Here is a 22,500-nt window from a genome sequence, read left to right as displayed (position 1 = left end):
ATCTTCCTCTTCTTTTTTCATTCTGCTTTCGTTTTTGATCCTTCACAATTAATTTTTGATCGATCTCCGATGAAACAAAATTAACAAGAAATAAATAATCTATTCCTTTAATAATTTTCAATAATCGACGTTAATGTAAACGAATTTGTTCATTCACGTTGATATCGTTTAAATGATATGTGTCTATTTATTTTATATATTTATTTAATATAATATAAATATATTTTATTTACGAAATTGATAATGTTAGATTTAAATGGATTTTTATTAAAATATGATACGTACGTGCGTACATATATTATGCCATCACATGTTAATGACGAGAACGAGGAGGAATAAATTACGAAAAATCATTGTTTCAAATTCTTCCTATTATATTTAAATCAAATGTCACATCGTTTTAATATAATAATGATAATTTAAACGATTAATAAAAATATAATACGTATCTAACAAACGACATACGTGCTTACCTACATCATACGCGTAAGCGATAACGAAAGAGACTGAAGGACTGATAGTTAAAATATTTGTTTACATTCACGTACATTATTACGTCGTCGTGTTTATGTTATAATATATGATTTTCAAGAAATAGAAAAGGACAAAGGAGATCGATCATTTAACATATATATATATATATATAAATGTATACGTATTGAAAGTGATAACGAAGGAGATTTGTTAAAAATAAATAATCATAGTTAAAATTTCTTTGTATATTACGTAGATAATTACGTCGGTGTTTCATTTTTTATTTTTTTTATTTTTTATATATATATATATAAACAATAATTTCGAAGAAATTAAAAAGAAAGAAAAGTAAGGACAAAGGACGCCTCGAATACGATTTTGTATCTATTGAATCGATCAAGGACAAAAGATGTTATGATATACTTGGTTGTTAGCTCGTCAAAGCCAGTTCGTATTCATACATCGAGCAAGCAAGTCGTTCTCGTGGTTGTCGTCATCATCATCGCAAACAAATCAATCATTTTTCAATCTATCTCCATTTAATAAATCTCATCCCATATGTTACTTTTATAACCATCGAATCAACCATGATTACGTACGTAATACGCATATATACATCAGATAATATCTATAATCTAAAATAATATCGTTAATTAACAATCATAAAAGTCATATATCATTTTTATATTCTCGATTGAATTAATTAATATTAAAATATTATGGGAATATATCGTCGTATCGTACGTTAACGCGGACGGATATGTATGTAATATACATATAAAAACTTAAATCAAAATAAAATCAATGATAAAGTAAAACGTACTTAAACGTTAATAATTAATGAGATTATTTAGTTCAATTTATTTCATGTTATTTGATGTTTATCCAATAAAGTAATGTGATTTTACTCGACAACAATTTGCCAATAATAAGGAATAATTTCGATTGAGGATAATAATTTATCGATGAAAGTATGTATAAAATTTTTTAATCGTTTGAAAAGAAAAAATATCCATTACATTTACCAAAGATTAATAATATTTTATAATTAACAAACGCGATATCTTTTATTTGATAATGATAATAATTATTACGAAATAATTTCGTTAGAAAATATTTCTAAGCTATTAGCTAGAAAACGTATATACATACATACATGTATATACATATAATTTTGATATTATATTAAATACCATTCGTTTTAGATTTCCTTCGTTACGTATGAACATAAAATATTTAAAAAGGATGAAAACAATTTCTATCCTATATATATATATATATATATATATATATATATATATATAAAATTATTAATATGATTTATCTATTGTTATTAGATTCGTAAAAGTAGGTTTAAAACAAAATAAATAAATAAATCAAACAAAAAGGGACAAACGAAGAAAAGTATATGGATCTTATTTGCAAATAAAATAAAATAAAATAAGATAAAATAAAATAAAATAAAAAAAAAAATATTTAGAATAAGAGATAACAATAATCATTGATATTGATGGTACCGATGGTACTGATGTATGTCTCCGTTTAAACGCAGCTATCGGGAAATGTGTCGAAACGATGTCCTTTCGTGAATTAGCGTCGTACCGCAATAGAAGCCGAATTATCATCAAATATGTCATCGCGCATTATGTATTTGCATTTGAAATGCAGCATTAAACGTCAACGAGTAACGTTTCTCTCTCTCTCCCCTCTCTCTCTCTCTCTCTCTCTCTCTCTCTCTCTCTCTCTCTCTCTCTCTCTCTCTCTCCTCGTGTCCTTTTCTATCTATCTATCTATCTATCTCTCTTGTAAACGTAGTACCACTCACGTAACAAGAGAAGTCGTCGAGCAATCTAATAATCGATCTCGACATGCGGATTTCGTTTACAGTCGTAATTTGTTATCAATCGGCAAATCAATTAGCCCGGATTAGTAATTATTACAATCGTAATTCGTGATCTATCAGAGTACGCTAAATTTATTAGTTAGCAAAGGTTGAACGAGCTTCATTGGGATCAAACGTTTAGCTATCCATCCAACCCGTTCGTCGTAAATTTTTTTATTCCACGTAAAGAAACATTTCTTTTATTTTTTTTTCTATTTTTTTGTTTTGTTTTTCTTATTCTTTTTCTTCTTTTTTCTTTCACAGAAAAATACAGAGAAAGAGAGAGAGAGAGAGAGAGAGAGAGAGAGAGAGAGAGAGAGTGAGATAAAGAGAGAGAAACTAGAATTAGCTAATTCTCATCGTGTTGATTGTCGTTTAAAATCGTAATGTGTTACCAATCGACATATCGATTAGTACGGATTAGTAATTATTAGAATCGTAATACGCGATCGATCGACTAGAATATGCTAATTAATTTTATGAAGTTAATCGATGATGATAAGCTTTATTGGGATAATGCGTTTCGCATCTATTCCTCGTCATAATTTTTCTCTTTTGGATTTTGAAGAATCATTTTTTCTTTCCTTTATTTCTTTTCTTTCGTCCGTTTCGTAGGGATCAAAGAAAGAGATAGAGAATGACAGAGGGAAAAAGATGAGATAAGATTAGAACGTGTTAGGATTAGCTGGTACGAAGAAGATAAAAAAAAAAAACAAACAAACAAACAAAAAGAAGAGAAAGAAAATGAAGAAAAGAGAAACAAAAAAGAACAAAAAAAAAAAAAAAGAAAAAAAAAGAAATCAATTTCAATTTCCATTTACGAACTTAACAATGTTCGTAACAGTCACGCACTCATTATTTCCGAACATACAAACTCTCCTCTTGGTCGATTTTTTTTATTACGTATAAAGCATATCAAGATCAAAGACTAACGACGATGATAATAATCGAGCAACCAAATCAACGAAATTTCGTTTATTATGCTTTCGACTTTTCCCCTCACCCCACCCTCCATCCCATTTCTTTCCTTTCTTTTCTCTTTATGAAATTCAATCTCGTGTAATAATAAACAATGAGAGTTTCGATTATCTCTAATGAAGATTGAAAATTTTAGATTTTTATCAGATATAAAAAAGATATTCTTAGATCGTTTCTAATTGAATTGAGCTTATATCGTCAATTGAACAACTAGCATAGTACGTTTCTCGAATTAATTTATTCATATAAAGTTTTTTAATTATTTATAAAAAAGAAATTATTGATTTAGAAAAAACAAACATATATATATATAATTCATGGTAATAATAATAATAATAATCTTATGTGTAATCTATAAATATCGTAAAAGTCGACAAATTCATTATTATACAGGATCATTATATCGTAAATAATATTAAATCAAATTAGATTCGTTGAAAAATCAAAGAAAATCACTATTATTACATCGTTATATCCTACATTATTCTAATTTAAACTGAACTCATTACAAATTGAACTGAACTCGTTATAATATCATCATTATATATTAAAAAATTATAAAACTGAAACAGACTCGTTTAAATATCAACAAAAGTCACTTTCACTTTACCATTAAATCATAATCAATTATGATTTATTATAAATATAATATAAGATATTATAAATAAAATGTATAAAAAATTATATCAAATCGTTCAACTTTTCGTGTAATTTGGTGAAATAATCATACTCTATCTCTCTCTGTCTCTAACTAAATCTATCTATCTATCTATCTATCTATCTATCTCTATTTCTCTCTTTACTCATTACAGTCATATGCAAACATATAAATTTTAGAAACGAACTATGATGGACAGGAAAGTGGGATATAGCGCAGATGCGGAAATAAGCGCACAAACTCACGCTCAGTATAACACATACACATATATAGACATCAACCAAACACTAGCAAGAGCCCGCATATCTAATCGTGCGTATCACGGGGTACAAGCAATTCCCATCAACCAATATTGTCGTGTGGGTAATGAACGGGCATGCGTTGAATAAACATGCGGCCAAAGGGTATACGCAGATGCGCGTGCGCAAAACAGAAAGAGAGAGAGATAGCGATAGATAGAGATAGATAAATAGAAAGATGGATAGATAGATAGATAGATAAATAGAGAGAAAGAGAGAGAGAGAGAGAGAGCGAGAGAGAGAGAGAGAGAGAGAAAGAAAGAGAGAGATAGAATGAAGAGTAAAAGGATGAGGGTAGGGTAAAGGGAAAGGGGAATGGTATAGGTATAGAATACCGATATGTTTCCCAATTGTCCATGGGGTTGTTCCTATGGGACCATTTTTGCACACGTCTAGTTTCGTAAAATGTTTCACGAGACATTTCTCTTTCAATGAAATATGTTTTCATTATTATTATTATTATTATTATTATTGTTGTTGTTGTTGTTATTATTATTTTGGTTTTTTTTATTTCTCTTGATTTTATTTTCTATTACCTACCTTTCCATTATCAATCGATTGATCTTTTCATTATTTCTTTTCGTTTTCTTTCATTTCCTTTTTTTCACCTATTAATTTCTTTATATCAATTATTTCGTAAAATTTTATAATAGAATTTATGATTCGTGACAGTAAATGGAAATGAAATTATTATTATTATTATTATTATTATTATTATTATTATTATTATTATTATTATTATTATCATTATCCATGTTTTATTAATAATAGAATATCAACGAATGTAAATTTATTTTGATGATGAATTATTTATTATTTTATAATACAATCATTAATATTGTAATAGTAATAATAAAACTAAAACTTTTATATATATATATATATATATCTTATATATAAGATATAAGAAAGTTAATTTGATAATATTTTCTAATCAATTATCACAATATCACAATTATATTACGATATATATGTTATAGAATAAAATTAAATCTTTTTTATATGCACACACACATACACAAGTTCGACTAAATGGCAAATATTTATAACGATTGTTGAACGTTTGTTAAAAAATAATCTAAAATTCTTAAGTAAATATCCGAACAAGAGAAACTTTTTTATTATTTCTAATGTTTATTTAGAGATGGTTGGAAGGGTTAGCTTAGGGTCTCGTTATAGGGTTGCTTGGTATTAGGTGATGAGGAGTAAACGAGGTTAGCGAGAGGTTAATAAAGAATGAGAGGAGTATCGCGAGGAGTATGTCTCGTGATAGGACATTGGTAAGGATCATAAACGTCTAAGCGAGCATTAAAATACATCGTTCACGAAATACCCTAGGATCCCTAGCGATTCGCCTTGGTCGGTGGTAGTTGTTTTGCCTTGGTGATGTATACTCGAATCTCTACGTTAAGAGATTTAACGTATATAGTATCATATGGCCCTCGTAAATATTATCGAGAAACACGCGTGTTTCCATGAAACTCACGAAAACGATCCATATTCTGATATTCTTCGAAACGATGGCCGTTAAGCGTTTTATGTATGTATATATATATATATATATATAGAGAACTACCAAAGCGAATTCCACGAAAGCTTTGTGATATTTATAGTAGTATAATAATACGTATAAACAAATTATAACACTTGTGATGTTAATAATACGAGAAAATATAATATAAATATTTTTCGATATACGTACATAAAGTATGCGTATATAAAGTATATAAAGTATACGTATCAGTGGATAAATATATATATATATATATTTTTTTTTTTCTTTTTAACTTTTATAATCTGAACATATGTGATAGAAAGTAAGATGCAATATTGACGTTAATCGTCAATATTATATACATGACGACCATCTATTTTCCATATTATTTCGTAAATAAACATTTCTCTTTATCAATCTCGAAGATAAATTATAAAAAATGAATATATATATATATATTATTATTATCACATATTATAAATATATTAAATGTTTATATAAAATCAATGAGACAAAACAACGATCAAATGCATGAGGAAAAAAAAAAAACGTTTTCCCATCGAAACACTTTTACTATTATATTTTATTTACATACATACATACATACATACATACATACATATGTCTCCGTATAAAATAATTTCTATTGCGACGATTTTAAATGAAATTCTAACGATCGAAATATTGACAGAAAGGAAAGAAAGAAAGAAAAAAAAAAAAAAAAGGTCATTTTGAAAAAACGAACGAACTCGAGGAATTTTTCTCATTTATGTCAACCGATCTAGAAAGTTTTCACGAAAGCCCATTGGAACTTAATAAAGTGCGAATAGATAGATGGAATCAAGATTATGCAATGATTCTAACTCTCCCTCTCTCTCTCTCTCTCTCTCTCTCTCTCTATCTCTCTCTTTCTATCTCTCTCTTGCAAGCGTTTGAGAAACGTATAGAGAAATCGTCAAGAGAGAAAGAGAGAGAGGTAAATAGTGCGAGAAGGGTGTCACGAATAGTATGAAATTCGATAAACGAAGCTATTCATTGGTTATCGTATATGCATATATAACATAGAGTTACGTTCGCGAATACAATGTGTCCATTGTTTTTCTCTGAACTTGGAATAAACGAAATAAAAGAAGAAATAAATAAATAAATCAATCAATAAATAAATAAATGAATAAATAATTTTCGAAAATTGGTCCCATGTCCAATTACGTTTTATCGTAATACTATCGTTTATTTACTATTTATTTCTTTTTGTTTTTTCATTATCGTTTATTTATAAATGAGATGTTTACTGCATATGCACGTGTATATATATATATATATTAAAAAATAAACAAAGAAGCATTGGAATATTTTAGTAAGTCACAAAGGCGGAGTCTCATACAAAACGAACTCTCAATGCTTTCGGCGAGTATCATATACGAGCAATTTAATTTGAATTCTCATTTGGTTACTCTATCTCTCTTTCTCTCTCTTTCTTTCTTTTTTTTTTTTTTTTCATTGTAATTGATAAAATATCTATCAATAATTACCGTGTATTCTCGTATACCTACTCTCAATGAAGTACAAAATGAAATGGTCCATTTCCTGAAGATTTTTAAGTAAGAGCAAAAAAAAAAAGCAGAAAAAAAAATAACAAGAAGGAAGAAAAAAAAAACTCGAGTCAATCTTTCGAGGAAAAAAGAAAGAAGAAAAGAAAAATAAATGAATAAAACGTTCTTCTTACGAAGAAAAAAGGAAAAGGAAAAGATAGAAAGAAAAAGGATAATATTTGTTATATGACTTAAAGAAAATATGCGTTCGATCATTCTGATCAAGGTCGTTCGTTCATATTTCTTTCAATGTAACACCAACAACAAGAACAACAAGATTGTGCTGTGATTATTACGACGGCGGGCACGGAATTGCATCGAAGTGAGACGCATTTAATTTGATGGTAGTCGTCGTCTGGGGGATTGTAACCGAAGGGTGAAAATAACGGGGGAGGTTAGGGATTGTCGTTCGTTCCTTCGTTCGTTCGTTCATTCGTTCGTTCGTTCGTTCATTCGTTCATTTTTACTTTGGTTCCTTCGTTCGTAACTTCTATCCCATCCTCTCTGCTTACCCATGTAATTAATTAACACCGTCGAGTTAATAATAGTAATGCAACCGCACCCCTACCATACCACAGCACAGTACACCACGCCATACCACACCACACCACACCACACCACACCACACTACACCACACTACACCACACCATACCATACCACACCACACCACACCACACCACATCACATCACACTACAACATACCGTGGCACGCACGCAAATTCAAAACCCCCCCTTCGTTGTGAAGAACGAGGTAGAGAGGGTTAAAGGAAGAGGATTCAACTTAAGGGAGGTTGGATAGATGGACGAGAAGAGGGATGAACGGGGAGAGTGTAGAGCAGAGGGAGAAGGAAGGGATGGCGTGTTAGAAGGACAAAAGGGGAAGTTCGGTTTGAGAGAGGACAAAATTGCGTCTGCTTTCTCTATCTCTCTCTCTCTCTCTCTCCCTTCTTTTTTTCTTTTATGAAGAAGGAGAATTAAAAAAAAAAAAAAAAAGAAAAAAGAACGAAGAAGAGAGAAGGGATGCGACGAGTTATATATCCATCTCCGTCTAACTAACGCTAACTCTAACTCTCACGTCTTTGTCTCCCCTCTGCCATCCCTCTTTTTTCGACTTTTTTTTTTTTTCTTTTTTTTTCTCTCACTCGAAAAGCTACCACGTATGTCTCGTGGGGGTAAAGCACTCGAAGGAAAATTCGTGAAGAGAAGGGCGTGGGACATATCGCATTGGTGGGATACTTAAGGGGTCGCAAGTTGGGCTGCTTTAAATATATTCTCCTGCTACTATTTCTTCTTTTTTTTTCTCTCTCTCTCTCTCTCTGTCTCTCTCTGTCTCTTTCTCATTCTTTCTTTCTTTCTTTCTTTCTTTCCCTCTGTCTTTCTTTTTATCCATCTATATCAGTAAAAAGTGAGAGATAGAAAGGGACCAAGGGGATGTGATTTTGAAGAAGACCGCGAAGAAGACTGTACGAGTAAGGGAGATAAAGATAGGAGGGAGGGACTAGATCATCTCCTTTTTTTCTTTCTCTTTCTCTCTCTCTCTCTGTCTCTCTTTCTTTTTTTTTATGTATATGTATATATCAAATCTAGAACGACGAAGATGAAGGACTTATCATTAGCTCGGGACTGTATCATTTGCTCCCTTAAAATTTTGTACAGGTATATTATATACGTATATATTATGTTATATTAAGTGAGTAAAACAGAGATAAATGTCTTTTTTTCTTTCGTATATATATATATATATATATATATATATATATATATATATATATACGATAGATAGATAGATATATAGATAGATAGATACAAATTATGTAAATAATTAATTGAAAAGAAAAGAAAAGAAAAAAAGACAAATTAAATATATATATATATACACACACACAATTGTAGCTCTTGCATCTTTATCGTTGGGAATATAGTGTAGTATAGTAATATGTATAACTTTCGTAAGGACTACCTATAATATATATATCGTATTGCCGGATTTCTTCTTTATCCTTTGTGGAACATGTTTGGCCGAATGGCAAATTTACATCCACACCAGTACGATATCTCCCAATGAAAACGTTCGCAATACTCGGCTAACGTTATCTCTAGGGAATATCGTTGTAGTTTAGGAACAGTAGCAACCCCAAGGCAGGCAGCCAGCCAGCCAGCCAGCCAGCCAGCCAGCCAGCCAGCCAACCAGCCAGGCAGGCAGGCAGGCAAGCAAGCAAGCAAGCAAGCAAGCAAGCAAGCAAGTAACCAACCAACGAACCAGGCAAGCCAGCAAGCAAGCAAGCAAGCAGGCAGGCAGGCAGGCAGGCAGGCAGGCAGGCAGGCAGGCAGGCAGGCAGGCAGGCAGGCAGGCAGGCAGGCAGGCAGGCACGAGGCTTTCTTATCTCGTTGTCAAACTCATGACAGTAGACGTCAAGGTACGACGAAGCGCTCTAGCGCTTTCCATTTTCGGGACAACTCAAACATCCAAGGAATCCTTCTTCCCCGTTACCTGCCTCAACTATAGACACCCAACCACCCACCCATATTTCCTTTCTCTTCTCCTTCTCCAGATTTTGCATCTCCTCCTTTTTCTTCCTCCTACTCTCTCCTCCTTCGTTCGTTCGTTCTTTTCTTGACTTTGCGATCTTGTCAAATCTTAGATGAAAACACCACCCCTCTCTTTATCTCCTCATCTCCCCTCCCCCCTCTCATCTCGACGTTGTTCTCGACAAGGATATTGACGTTACTTCCGGTAGCTTGTTCAATTTTTTTTTATTTTCTACAAATTTCCGTTCTTTCTAGAGCGCGAGCACGTCTGCTCTCTCTCTCTCTCTCTCTCTCTCTCTCTCTGTGTGTAGTATGTGTGCGTTCGTGTGTGTACTTTTTTTTTCTTTTCTTTTTTGTCTTTTTTCTTTCATTTCCTATACTACTAGTACTACTTTCAAATCCAACGTTTATATCGTATCAGAAAGAAACTGTTTATCCAACCGTTACGATCTTACCAAGGATTCCTTTCCCTTTGTCGAAACTGCCGATAGGAATTTCCTATCCTTCGATCGTATAAATATATATATATATATATACACTCGATATCCAACTATTACGTACGTAATTGATCGTGAATAAATTTTGTTAATTATATTACTGCGTACATATTTATTTATGTTGCATTGCGAATTAATTCGTTCGATTTGTGTTTGTTCTTTTAATGTTCTTATTTTTTCTTCTTTTCTTTCTTTTTTTTTTTTTTTTTTTTTCTTTGTATCTCTTTCTATCTTTTTGCCTCTTTTTATAATTCGTTCGAAATGCGAGAACATAAAAAAAAAAAAAAGAAAAAAGGTACGATTCTTCTCGAACTTATATCAATGTCAATTCACTGTGATAAGAATACAGTGGATTAAATTAATGTATATAGACACGTATAATATTTATAAGAAATTAATTTTTCATGCGTTCGTGAATATATACTAGCATATTATATTTATTCTTAATTGTAATTATTTTTATTTTTCTAGCTATTATTATTATTATTATTATTTCTCTTTTCTTTGATAGAGAATTATTTTTTCATGTAAAGAAACATTTCTCTTTGGTTTTTTCATTTTCTTTTCTTTTCTTCTTCTTCTTTTTTTTTTTTTTTTTTTATTTTGTCTTTATTCTTCTTTTCATTTATATTATTTTCTATTATTCTAATTCAATCGAGATGCAAAGCCATGATTTGTTACTCTCGATCCTGTCAATGTCATTTCCCCCATGATAAGAATATTTCCGTAAAGCAAGGCGAATATTTCGAAAAGGCAAAGGTCTGCAGACGTTCCTCTCGTTGTTCCGGAATTTTCATCGTCGTCGTTGTCGTCGTCGTTGCGTCGGGGATGTCAAGTTTTCGTCGAAAGAGGAAGAAACGATCGAAGGAATAAATGAGAGAGAGAGAAAGAGAGAGAAGGAGAATATTTCTAGAGGTACTTCAACAATTGTTGATTTCTCCGCTTCTCCGCAACCGTAACGTTGTTTCTCTTGCAAATTTAATTCGAAAACTTCACTCTTGGTCTCTTCCTATCTCCCTCCCTTCCCTTCTCTCTCCCTCCCTTCCCTTCTCTCTTCCTCTCTCTCTCTATCTATCTATCTATCTCTCTCTCTCTCTTTCTCTCTCTCTCTCTCTCTCTCTCTCTCTCTCTCTCTCTCTCTCTCTCTCTCTCTCTCTCTCTCTCTCTCTCTCTCTCTCTCTCTCTCGTATTTCCGTTTACTTCCACTAGCGTCTTTTGGTCTTTTTAATAAGATTGCAGCATCGTTGCAAGTTTTGAGGTTAGATCGGGACAAGAAGAAACGAGAAACGTAGAAATACAAGAATAATTTCGAATGAATGAATGGACGAGAAATTATCGAAGCGATCTTAAAATAATCTTTGCTCTTTCTTATTCTTTCTTTTTTTTTTTTTTTCTTTTTCTTATCTTTTTATTTCGTTTTTACTTTCTTACTTCTTAAAAGTATATATATATATAAAAGGGAGAGAGAGAGAAATTTCATGGATTTTTACATATTTTTGTCATTGTTATGTTAAACAGGAAGATAATTAACTAACGAAAACGTCATTTTCTTTGATGAAAAAACGTCGACGAATGAAAAAATATCAGAAAGAATTAATCTTATCATTTAATTTCGTAGAAAAATGACAATTAGATTTTTGTAATCCACTTTCGTAATGGTTCCGTCCTTTTTTTTATTTAGAAATCAGTCGCTACGTGTCGCCACGTTGTTATGACCATATCATAGTCGACCGATACGTAGAGTGACATCTATTGGCGACGCGAGAAATTGTGTTAAAAAGATGTTTCTCCTTTTTTCTTTTTTCCCCCCTTTTCTTTTCTTTTACTATCCGAGTATATAGAAGTGTTTTTACTTTCTTTTAGTGTTTTATTCTTCCTCTTCTTCCTCATCTTCATCGATGAATTTCATTTAATCGTAAAAAAAACAAAATTTTGCTTAATACGCCGTCATCGTAAGAAAATCAAAAGAACGTTTCAAATTTGAATAATTTTAATACGAAAACTCTCTACGTTGAGAAATTCTTTCTTGGAGAGCGATAACGAAGAAAAAGAAGGATAACTATGTAATAAGGAAGAATAAAAAGAGAATCGGCCAATGAGAAACGGAGCGAAAACCGTGACAGCCAACGACTTCTCGCCGAATCCATAAGTCTTCTTTCCATGACTTTACACGTTCGTCCAGAAGACAGATTTTCTTCGGTCAAACTCACCGTGTATGCGTATGCGTACGTGTGTGTGTGTGTGTGTATATATGCGTGCATGTGTGTGCGCTCATATATACATGTATGTACGAGTGCGTTCGTGTGGTCTATGGTGTGTGGGCTTCCTTTGCGCGATTAATCTTAATTCGCACGTTGAAAGCGGCCGTTTAGCGTTCCCGCCGTGCTTGAGATATGGCTGTCGTGCTATGTATCCTTCTTGAAATGCGACCGAGAAATCTTGCGGAAAGTGAGAAAATCTCCCGCGATAAGGTATTACGTTTTCCTACTTGTTCTTCTTTCTATTTTTCTTTGCTTTTTTTTTTTTCCCCTTCGCATACATATATACGTATACGTACGCGTTTGCGTACGTCGCCATCTTTCTTCCGTTTTTCTTTCTCTGTATAATGTATAACCTTCGCACATACTTTTTCGTACGGTTTTGATATCGACGCCACCATTTGAAAATTTCTCCCTTCCTTTCCCTTTGTTCTCTTTCTCTCTCTCTCTCTCTCTCTCTCTTTCTTTCTTTCTTTCTTTCTTTTTCACGGTCACCGGCACGATTTTCTTCTTTAAGCTCCGAAGTAGGGATAGATCGAATTGGGTCAAAAATAACAAGCGGATTGTTAAATTCTTTTCCGGTCGAAGGTAGGGAGAAAAAAAGACGAAGAGGAAAGATAGATAGATAGATAGATAGAGATAGAAAGAGAAAGAGAGAGAGAGAGAGAGAGAGAGAGAGAGAGAGAGAGAGAGAAGTTCGTCGGCAGGGTAAAGTAACGATCAGATCATGTCCCATGAGGGAAGAGCTTGATCCCTTCCCTTCTAAGAGTGTACATTTTTCAAGCGCAGCCTTGAAACCCCTCTTCTTCTCTCCTCTCCCTCTCTCTCTCTCTCTCTCTCTCTCCCCTTCTTCTTCTCCCTACCCTGTTCCTCTTTCTCTGTATTTCCATGAACGGCGTTGCTCCTCGGAGACACGGTGCTCGTATTCCGCAGGGACATCACGAATGCAAGAGGCATATACGATCCTATGCTGGCTTGCGTTCGAGCCGCAGGGCGCACGAATCGCGAATGCGTCGACCTCATTCTACTTCTCTCTCTCTCTCTCTCTCTATATATCTCATTCTATCTATCTATCTATCTATCTCTCTCTCTCTTTCTTTTTCTCTTCTCCACTTCAAATCCGTACGTACGTTCGAAAACGTTCTCCATTACATATCTTCGCACGTATTCGGAACCAATAATATAAAAAAGAAGAAAAAAACAAAAAAAAAAAAAAAAGAAAAAAGAACGAATTATACGGTGTCCCATTCTTTCTTTTCCCATCCTTTTCTCATTTCTTCTCGTCTATTGGTTGATACTTATGTATATAAAGGAGAAAGAAAGAAAGAAAGAAACAAAGATGGGCAAAGAGAAAGAGAGAGAGAAAAAAGCGCGGGAAATGATGAAAATTCGAGAACGTTCGAAATTTCTGCGCCGCGTCTTCCGTCAATTTTATAAAAAAAGAAGCAAGGTGCGTGACACGCCTCTCCTCTCTCCCTCTGTATCTCTCTTCCTTCTTTAGAAACTCCCATATTATATATATATATATTTCTCTCTCTCTTTTTCTCAGTAAACTGCCGCCTGCCCAACCAACATACAAAGCATCGTTTTCTACGTGCGAGACTCTGTCACAAAGTGAGAACGAGAAAGAGAAAGAGAGAGAAAGAGCGAGAGAGAGAGAGAGAGAGAGAGAGAGAGAGAGAGATAGATTAAGAACCGTGCAAGGTCTCTTTCGTTCTTCCTCCGTTCGTCGTTTCCCAACCCCTCCCCCACCTTGTCTTTCATTCCTTTCCCCCTCTCTTGACACATACGCTGATGCCGCTGCTGGTAGCATCGCCTTTTTGCTGAGTACTTTCTTTCTCTCTCTCTCTCTCTCTCCCTCACACACACACACACATACTCGAATCTTTTCGTTTCTTTCTCTCTCATACACGCATCTTTTCGTCTCTCTTTCTTTCTTTCTGTCTGTCTCTCTCTCTCTTTCTCTCTCTCTTTTTCTCTTTCATTCTTTCTTCCTCTTACCAATTCTTTTCGACCATGCGACCATCTACGCGTCTCCTTATACCGGGTGTCTCTTATCTTTCTTTCTTTCTTTCTTTCTTTCTTTCTTTCTTTCTTTCTTTCTTTCTCTCTCTCTCTCTCTCTTTATCTATCTATCTATCTCTTTGTCCCTGTCTCTTTCTCGCATACGAATTTAATCGTCGAAATATCTTTACAAATTTATTCGTCATCGAACGAAAGATAACAATATGGCTGCCGTCTATAAAAACGCAGTGGTTCGCATACTACAAATATCTACTTATTTCTACCGTAAAAATTATTATTGCTTGGGCGTCTCTGATTTATATTTATATATAGTATTTTATCGGTCAAACTAATTTATTTCTATTTGCGCTTCGTTTATCTTTTTGTTATGTTTTATTTTGTTTTGTTTCGTAAAACGTAAATCGACAGATAATCGCTTCGTTTCAATCTCTGCTTTATTTGTTTTTGTTGTTGTTTATTTATTTTTTTTCTTTTTTTTTTTTTTTTCTTCCTTTTTCGCGTGTTTTATATATTCATTTTCAATTAGACACGAATGAATAAACAAACGAGTATTAACGAGACACGATCCACGTTGTTTGATATGTTCCGTTCATACATACGTACGAACGTATATACATGCATACGTATATACATATACATACGCCCATATTTATATATGTATGTACACGTATCTATGTATATGTACATGGAATATAAATAGCATGTAATGAAATAGTAACGAGACTAAAGCTTCGGAAGCAAGTTTTAATGAAACTTCTCTCTGGGTAGGTCGTGATTATAATTTATATACATAGATAGAGATTTATTATAACTGACAGAGATGACGATTAGTTAATTAATAATGTAACGAACGATATATAATATATCTGTCTATATATATATATATATATACACATACGTGTATGTATGAATACGTAAGATATTACATGAATAAAAATTATATTATATATCTAGCAATATATATATGTTTAATATTTATTTTAAAAGAAAATATGTGTATTGACGAAATCGCCACCGTCCTTCCCATTTTTTTATTAGTCCATTTTTCTTCTGTCTCCCTCATTCTTTCTTTCGAAATAACATTTTCCATAATGTAACTTATCGTATGCTACGTCAGTCGAACTAAATTATATACTAAAGCTAATGTTTCTCTTTTCGAGTTGTTCGTATTACGTGATATATATATATATATATACATATATATATACACTATATAAAAACCTATATATATACAAAATCTATGTATATACCAATATACATGTCGTAGCATTTATATAGCCTTATGGCACGTAGAAAATGCTGTCGCAAATTAAGTGTGAAAATAAACATCGAAATACTAGGGTATAAAGAAATTCATAATAGTGAGATAAAGAAAAGAGAAAGAGAGAGAAAGAGAGAACGTATTGTTGCTAAAAGAATTTGGGAATCTTCTTGCGAAAACGCGAGAGAAATGAAGCAAACCGATATATCAAAACGGTAAAGGCGAAAAATTTACATTCTCTTCGTTTGGACTGAGGTAGCTTATATTTCTACTACTACTAGTACTATCATTATTATTACTGCTACTGCTACTACTACTGATACTATTACTATTACTTCTTCTTCTTCTTCTTCTTCTTCTTCTTCTTCTTCTTCCGCGTTGCTCGTAATATCTATTTCGGCTGTGGAAAATGCGGGACTACCGCCGGTGTATATCTGCAATTTTTATGATTTCTGATTTATTTGCAATTCCAAGTACGTGCCAAGGAATATTTTACGTATACATATATATATATATATATATATATATATATATATATATATATATATATATATAAATGTTAGAAGAAACCACGAGGGAAGGTAAAAATCTGCGATTACGTTTGTACAACCAACGACAAAGCGACGACGACGACACGACGACTATTTCTGTATGTATAGGTTAGGTTCTCCATCATACATATATGCATGCATCATACATACATCACACACATACACACATACGTGTAAGTCCGTTAGAGACTGCATAATTAACGTACCGACGGAAGATGGCGTCGATATACAATACATAGATATATAACTCACGCATCGAAATAAGAATCCGGGTTATAATACATAGAAGAGGTAAAGAGTCGTTCTTTGTAATTGATTTCACAGGCACGTCCTGTCCCGTCCCATCCTATCCCATCCCTTTCATTCTTTCATAAGCTATAAACTATTTCCTTTAGACCTATCGTAGTACTCTGTCTTTATGTATTCCTTTTTTAGTATCACCCTGTACACGCGCGATCATACATATATACATACACACAACTTACATATATACATACAACATATATACATATAACGTACGAAGTTGAATTGTATGTTTGTGCACGCCGTGTGCCGATACGGTTTTTACCAGCATACGACGGACGCACACACAAGAACGTACTACACATACACACTTAACACATACACTTATGTATATATACGAATGTACACACACCACGTACGACATACGTACGTACGTACGTACGTATGACGTATAAAACGTGTGTAAGGATATACGTCGTGAAAAGGAAGAACGCGTGTGAGCAAGAGCGAGGGGGAAAAGTGACAGAGAGAGAGAGAGAGAGAGAGAGAGAGAGAGTGTGTGATAGTGAGAGTGAGAGAGAACGAACGAACGAACGAACGACGAAGAAGAGCGGACTCGAGTCGGCTGTTGCCGGCTGCTCCCCTCTACGGTTCCCCTCCCCACTACTAAGTAACACACCGGCAACGGCGCCGTCACGACGTTTCCACGCCGCCGGTACTCTCTCCCTCCCAGTCGAGTAACGATAGCCGAGTATAACCGAGCGTTACCGAACGCTAGCGAGCCACGCTGCCAGTCAATCCCCTCTCCCCTCTACCATTCTCTATTCCCTGTTACACGGCGTCGGTTATCCCTACTCTCTGTCCTTCTCACTCGTTCGTTCTCTTCCCTCTCAGCTTCTTCTTCTCCTCGGCGTGCCGCGCGCGGACTCGTGTGTTCCTCTTCTATCGTGGTGCGTGTGTTCTCTTTCTTTCTTCTTTCCTTTCTTTCGTTTCGTTTCGTTTCCTTTTCTTTCCATTCCTTTCCTCTTTCCATTCTTTCTCTCTTTTTCTACGAAGTTACAACGTCGTTGCCGTTCGTTCGTGCATTCGTTCGTTCGTTCGTTCGTTCGTTACAAACTTCGAAGAAAAGGACCACGCGTGAAAAGAGAGAGAGAGAGAGAGAGAGAGAGAGAGAGAGAGAGAGAGAGAGAGAACGGAGATTTATCTCTTCCTTATTATCGAGTGCGTTATTGTATTTCGTTTTGTGCGTGGTGACGATCATCATCGTCCTTTTTGTGTAGAAAATTTTCCTTTATAGAAATAGAAGAGAAGGGAAAAAAAGAAGAAGAAGAAGAAGAAAAGTGAAGAAAACGAGAAGAGAGGAAACATAAACGAAAAGGAAAGAATAAAAAGAAAGGAAAAGGTGGGGTGATCTTTTTCTTTGTGTACGCGCCTACGAAACCCCCCTTATTCCCCCCTCTCGCGCGTTCACGCATCACGCGCACACACACACACACACACACACACACATACATATATATATATATATGCGCGCGAGCACGCACGTACACACATTTCTCAACTATGCGATATAGTGTGTCCGTGAAAATTGTTGTAAGTCCTATCCTCGTAAAATTTATATTATTTTTTTCTTCTTTCTTTATTCCTTTTTTTTTTTTTATTATTATTATTATTATTAATTCCCTTTTCTTCTCTCGTTTTATTCGTTTTGTCACAACGTGGTAACAACACCACATGAAACTTCTCCCGCGTCTTTTCAACGCACGCAGTGACGTTCGCGATCGCCGCGTACAACATCACCTCCCCTCTCTCCCCCCCCTCCCCCACCCTTTCTTCCTCCCTCACAAGTCAGTTCGCCTGCTTGCCTGCCTGCCTACTCCTACGCCGTGCTCCTCCTCCTCCTCCTTCTTCTCCTCCTCCTCCTCTTCTTTCGCTACATCCTCTTTCTCCTCCTTCTCCTTCTTTACCCCTCTTCCCCCACACCTTCGACACGCTCCTCCTGCTCGTCCGTTTCTCGTGCGCGCGCGAAGTCACGAAGGAGCTTCGTACGTCGCCGGCTTATAACCGTAGAGCCCGTATACGTATAGAAGTAGCCATAGTTTAAAAGAAGAGGGAGAATCAAGGCAACAAGGACGGAAAGAAAAGAGAAGAAAAGATATATCCTTCTCTTTCTCTCTCCCTTTTTTCGTCATCGTTCGTCGTCATCGTCGTCTCTTCGTCTTTATCTCTTTTTCAAGTTACGCTCTTCTCTCTCTCTCTCTCTCTCTCTCGAGATCGAGAGATCGAGAAGCACTTAAGATACGAGACGCATGTTCCTTGCAATCGTCATCATCATCGTCATTAACGTAGTCATCGTTGTAATCTAAATGTCAGTAGGAAGCAGCCAGAACGGCAATAGCAGCAGCAGCAGCAGCAGCAGCAGCGTGTTCCTAACCTCCAAATTGCCGTTCGTCGTTCTCTCGTGTTATCCCGCTTTCTCTCTCTCTCTCTCTCTCTCTCTCTCTCTCTCTCTCTGTCCTGAACAAGCGACGCACCAACCGACGATTGCTATTACCACTACCACATTACTAATACTACTACAATATTACTACTCACACTACTACACTATTACTACTACTAATATTACGTCTACTACTACACTAGACGACAGAGAGACTACCAGCACGAGACAAGAACGCGTCATCGAGGAAACAGCCTGACGTTGTTTGTCCACGGCATCGATTCGAATCGTACTTCGCGTCTATCGCGTGTTACACCGTAAATCAAAATCGTTGGTGGTGTGGCTGGCGTTGTGCCCCATGACCACCGTGCGTGTGTTCACCAATTCGTACGTATAGTGTGTGCGTGCGTGTGTGTGTATTCTCTGCGTGGGGGAGAAAAAAAAAATATATATATATATATATATCATCGAATCTCTATTTTCTCGAGGATTATCTTCGCTTTTCTTTTTTATTATTTTTTCTTCTTTCTCTCTCGCTCTCTCTCGCTCTCTCTCTCTCTCTCTCTCTCCCTTCCTGTAAACGCGAGTGCTTTTTTTATTTTTGATTATCAGTATATCTCAATCTATCCATCTGTTCTATCCGTCTATCTATCTATCTATCTATCTATCTAACTATATATCTATCAATCTCTATCTATGCGTCTTTTCGTTTTTTCTTTTTCCATTGAAAGATTCTTGTGCTTTGTGTAAAGAATAATAATAATAATAAGAAGAAGAGAAGGAAGACGAAGAAAAAAAAAAAGAGATAAACGACTCCTGTAAGAAGAAGAAAAAGGAATAAAAGAAACAGCGAAGAGGAAAAAATAAAAGAGAAAGAAAGAAAAAAAGAGAGGAAAGATATATAAACTTTTCTGTGATAACACGTTCTCTTTTCTTCGTTTGAAAATTGCCAGCCGGCGGTGGATTCAAAACGACGTACTTCGCCGGTGATCATCATCGTCCTACCGTTGTCACGGTCAGTATACTATATCAAATAATAATAATAATAATAATAATAATAATAATAATAATAATAATAATAATAATAGTAATAGTAATAATAATATGCTACATATATGTACACATATACACACACATATATATATATATAAGAACAGTCATGAACATATGCATGTATATGTACATATATATATATATATATAATGTACACACTCTACTTTTCATACAGCTACGAGAAACATAGTCTTGCTCGAGGGCTTTTGCGGATCAAGCGCCTCGAGGACGTCGAGTAAACGTCGTCTTCGTCTTCCTTTCCTCTTTCTTCTTCTTCTTCTTCTTCTTCTTCTTCGTCGAACGAATCATTCTTTTTATTTTTCATTTTATATTTTTGCGAGACGCGCGCGCAGGCCCGCCCGGCCGCCTCTTCGAAAATCTCATAACCCCACACGTTTCTCTACGGACCTGTGGAAGAGAAGGCAGAGGGCGCATGTCCGCCAATGAAACACGTCTCGCGTGCCCTTCGAATCGAGACGAAGACCGAGCTAGATCCTTACTCCTTCCTTCTCACTTCTCTCCTCTCTCTCCTGTTTCTTTCCTTCTATCTCTTTCTATCTTTCTCTACCTGCCGACATTCCTTACTTCTCCTCCTTACTCTTCCCTCTCCGGCCTGTTCCGCCCCCTCCTTTACTTCTCCCCATCCTCCTTTCTTTAGAACTCAACGATGCTTCTTCTCGGACTAAGCGTTACCTCTTCGACCGAGAAATTCGATCCTCGACCGTTTGAATCCTCTACTACTACAACTACTACTATTTTACTACTATTACTACTATTACTACACAATACTATTTACTATTACTACTATTAGTAGTACTATTGTCTAGTACTACACACGTTTATAACCTATAATGCGTATAAGTATGGATATATATATATATAAAGGTATATAGATACTTTTATTATTAGTAGTACTAATACTACTACTACTCCTACTACTACTACTTGTTCATAATAATACCTATTTTATAAGAACGGATGTCTATTCAATCTTCTATTATTACTACTACTACTACTACTGCACTACTATTATTATATATTACTACACGTTTAACCTATAATGTATTATAACCATGGAGATCCTATATATATATATATATATATATAATTTTTTTTTTCTATGCGTGGAAATTTTTCACACCGAATAAGTTCCTTTTTTCTTTTTTTCTTTCTTTCTTTCTTTCGTATAGATTAAAAAATATGAGATAAATTTGTATGGGAAGATCAGCCATTGGTGACTTTTTATATTTAGTTTATATTCAATGTGTTTATATAATATACGTATAGATTTTCTAACGTATATACGTGTATGCGTGTTGTTTCTAAGAAATATTCGTTTCGTTCGTTTGGACGGTTACAAACCGATGATATTCTCTCTTATAGGAAAGAGAGAGAGAGAGAGAGAGAGAGAGAGAGAGAGAGAGAGAGAGAGAGAGAGAGAGAGAGAGAGAGAGAGAGAGAGAGAGAGAGAGAGAGAGAGAGAGAGAGAGAGAGAGAGAGAGAGATAGAGAGAGAGTGAAAAAGAGAGAACATGTATGTATGTGTGTGTGTGTGTACAGAGAGAGTGAAAGAGAATATGTATGTGTGTGTGCGTGTGAGAGAGAGAGAGAGAGAGAGAGAGAGAGAGAGAGAGAGAGAGAGAGAGAAGCCATCGATATTTATTTCGCGTCTCTTGTCCGTAAGCGACACGCGTGTCACGAAGACGGTTAACGACTTCGCGATACATTCAGGGGTGTCCATCTTATCATGGCGGCTATTCCCGGATACTACGTCGATCGTACGATCGATTGAAAAACTTTTAACAAGAATTATGATACAATGATAATGATGATAATGATAATAATAAAAACAATAATAATAATAATAATAAGAGTTACGAGTTAATTGACGACGATATACATGTATATACATACATGTATATTTATTTATTTAATATTTTAGTTGTGATTTTGATCGCCGATGGCAAAGCGATAAAAAAAAACGTCGTTAGCGTAGACGTTCGTGTGTTTGTGTCGAGTATTATTCCTCTTTCGATCGTTTTTATAAATATTAATATATAGCATATTAATATATATACATATATATATGTATATTGATGTACGTATGCGTGTATATGTCATTCGCTTTTGAACACGCGAAGGACAACATTTACGAAGAGATACGATACGCGTTATTTTACTTTGTGTAATTTGACGAAATAATCGCGAGACAAAATGCGTATTTTATTATCGTCGTCGTCGTCGTCGTCGTCGTCGTTCGTCCTA

At 34.8% G+C, this 22,500-nt stretch overlaps 1 protein-coding gene across 11 annotated transcripts in view; it reads left to right on the top strand.

Annotated features, from left to right (window-relative positions):
- The window catches only part of LOC124953721, a 208,366-nt gene that overhangs the window by 62,137 nt on the left and 123,729 nt on the right, over window positions 1–22,500 (top strand). For 8 of the 11 annotated variants that reach the window (XR_007102315.1, XR_007102313.1, XR_007102311.1 and 5 more), the window contains exon 1: window positions 19,997–20,198. The exons of 2 other annotated variants lie outside the window; for them this stretch is intronic. The gene's annotated coding sequence lies outside the window, so the exon portion shown is untranslated. Of the gene's footprint in view, window positions 1–14,212; window positions 14,267–19,996; window positions 20,199–22,500 lie in introns of those variants that run through there. One more of the 11 variants, XR_007102318.1, reaches the window with a different exon arrangement.

The sequence above is a fragment of the Vespa velutina genome, chromosome 13, assembly GCF_912470025.1.
Source record: "Vespa velutina chromosome 13, iVesVel2.1, whole genome shotgun sequence".
NCBI lineage: Eukaryota > Metazoa > Arthropoda > Insecta > Hymenoptera > Vespidae > Vespa > Vespa velutina.
The sequence above is the reverse complement of the archived record's forward strand: the minus strand, read 5'-3'. Positions and strand labels throughout refer to the sequence as shown.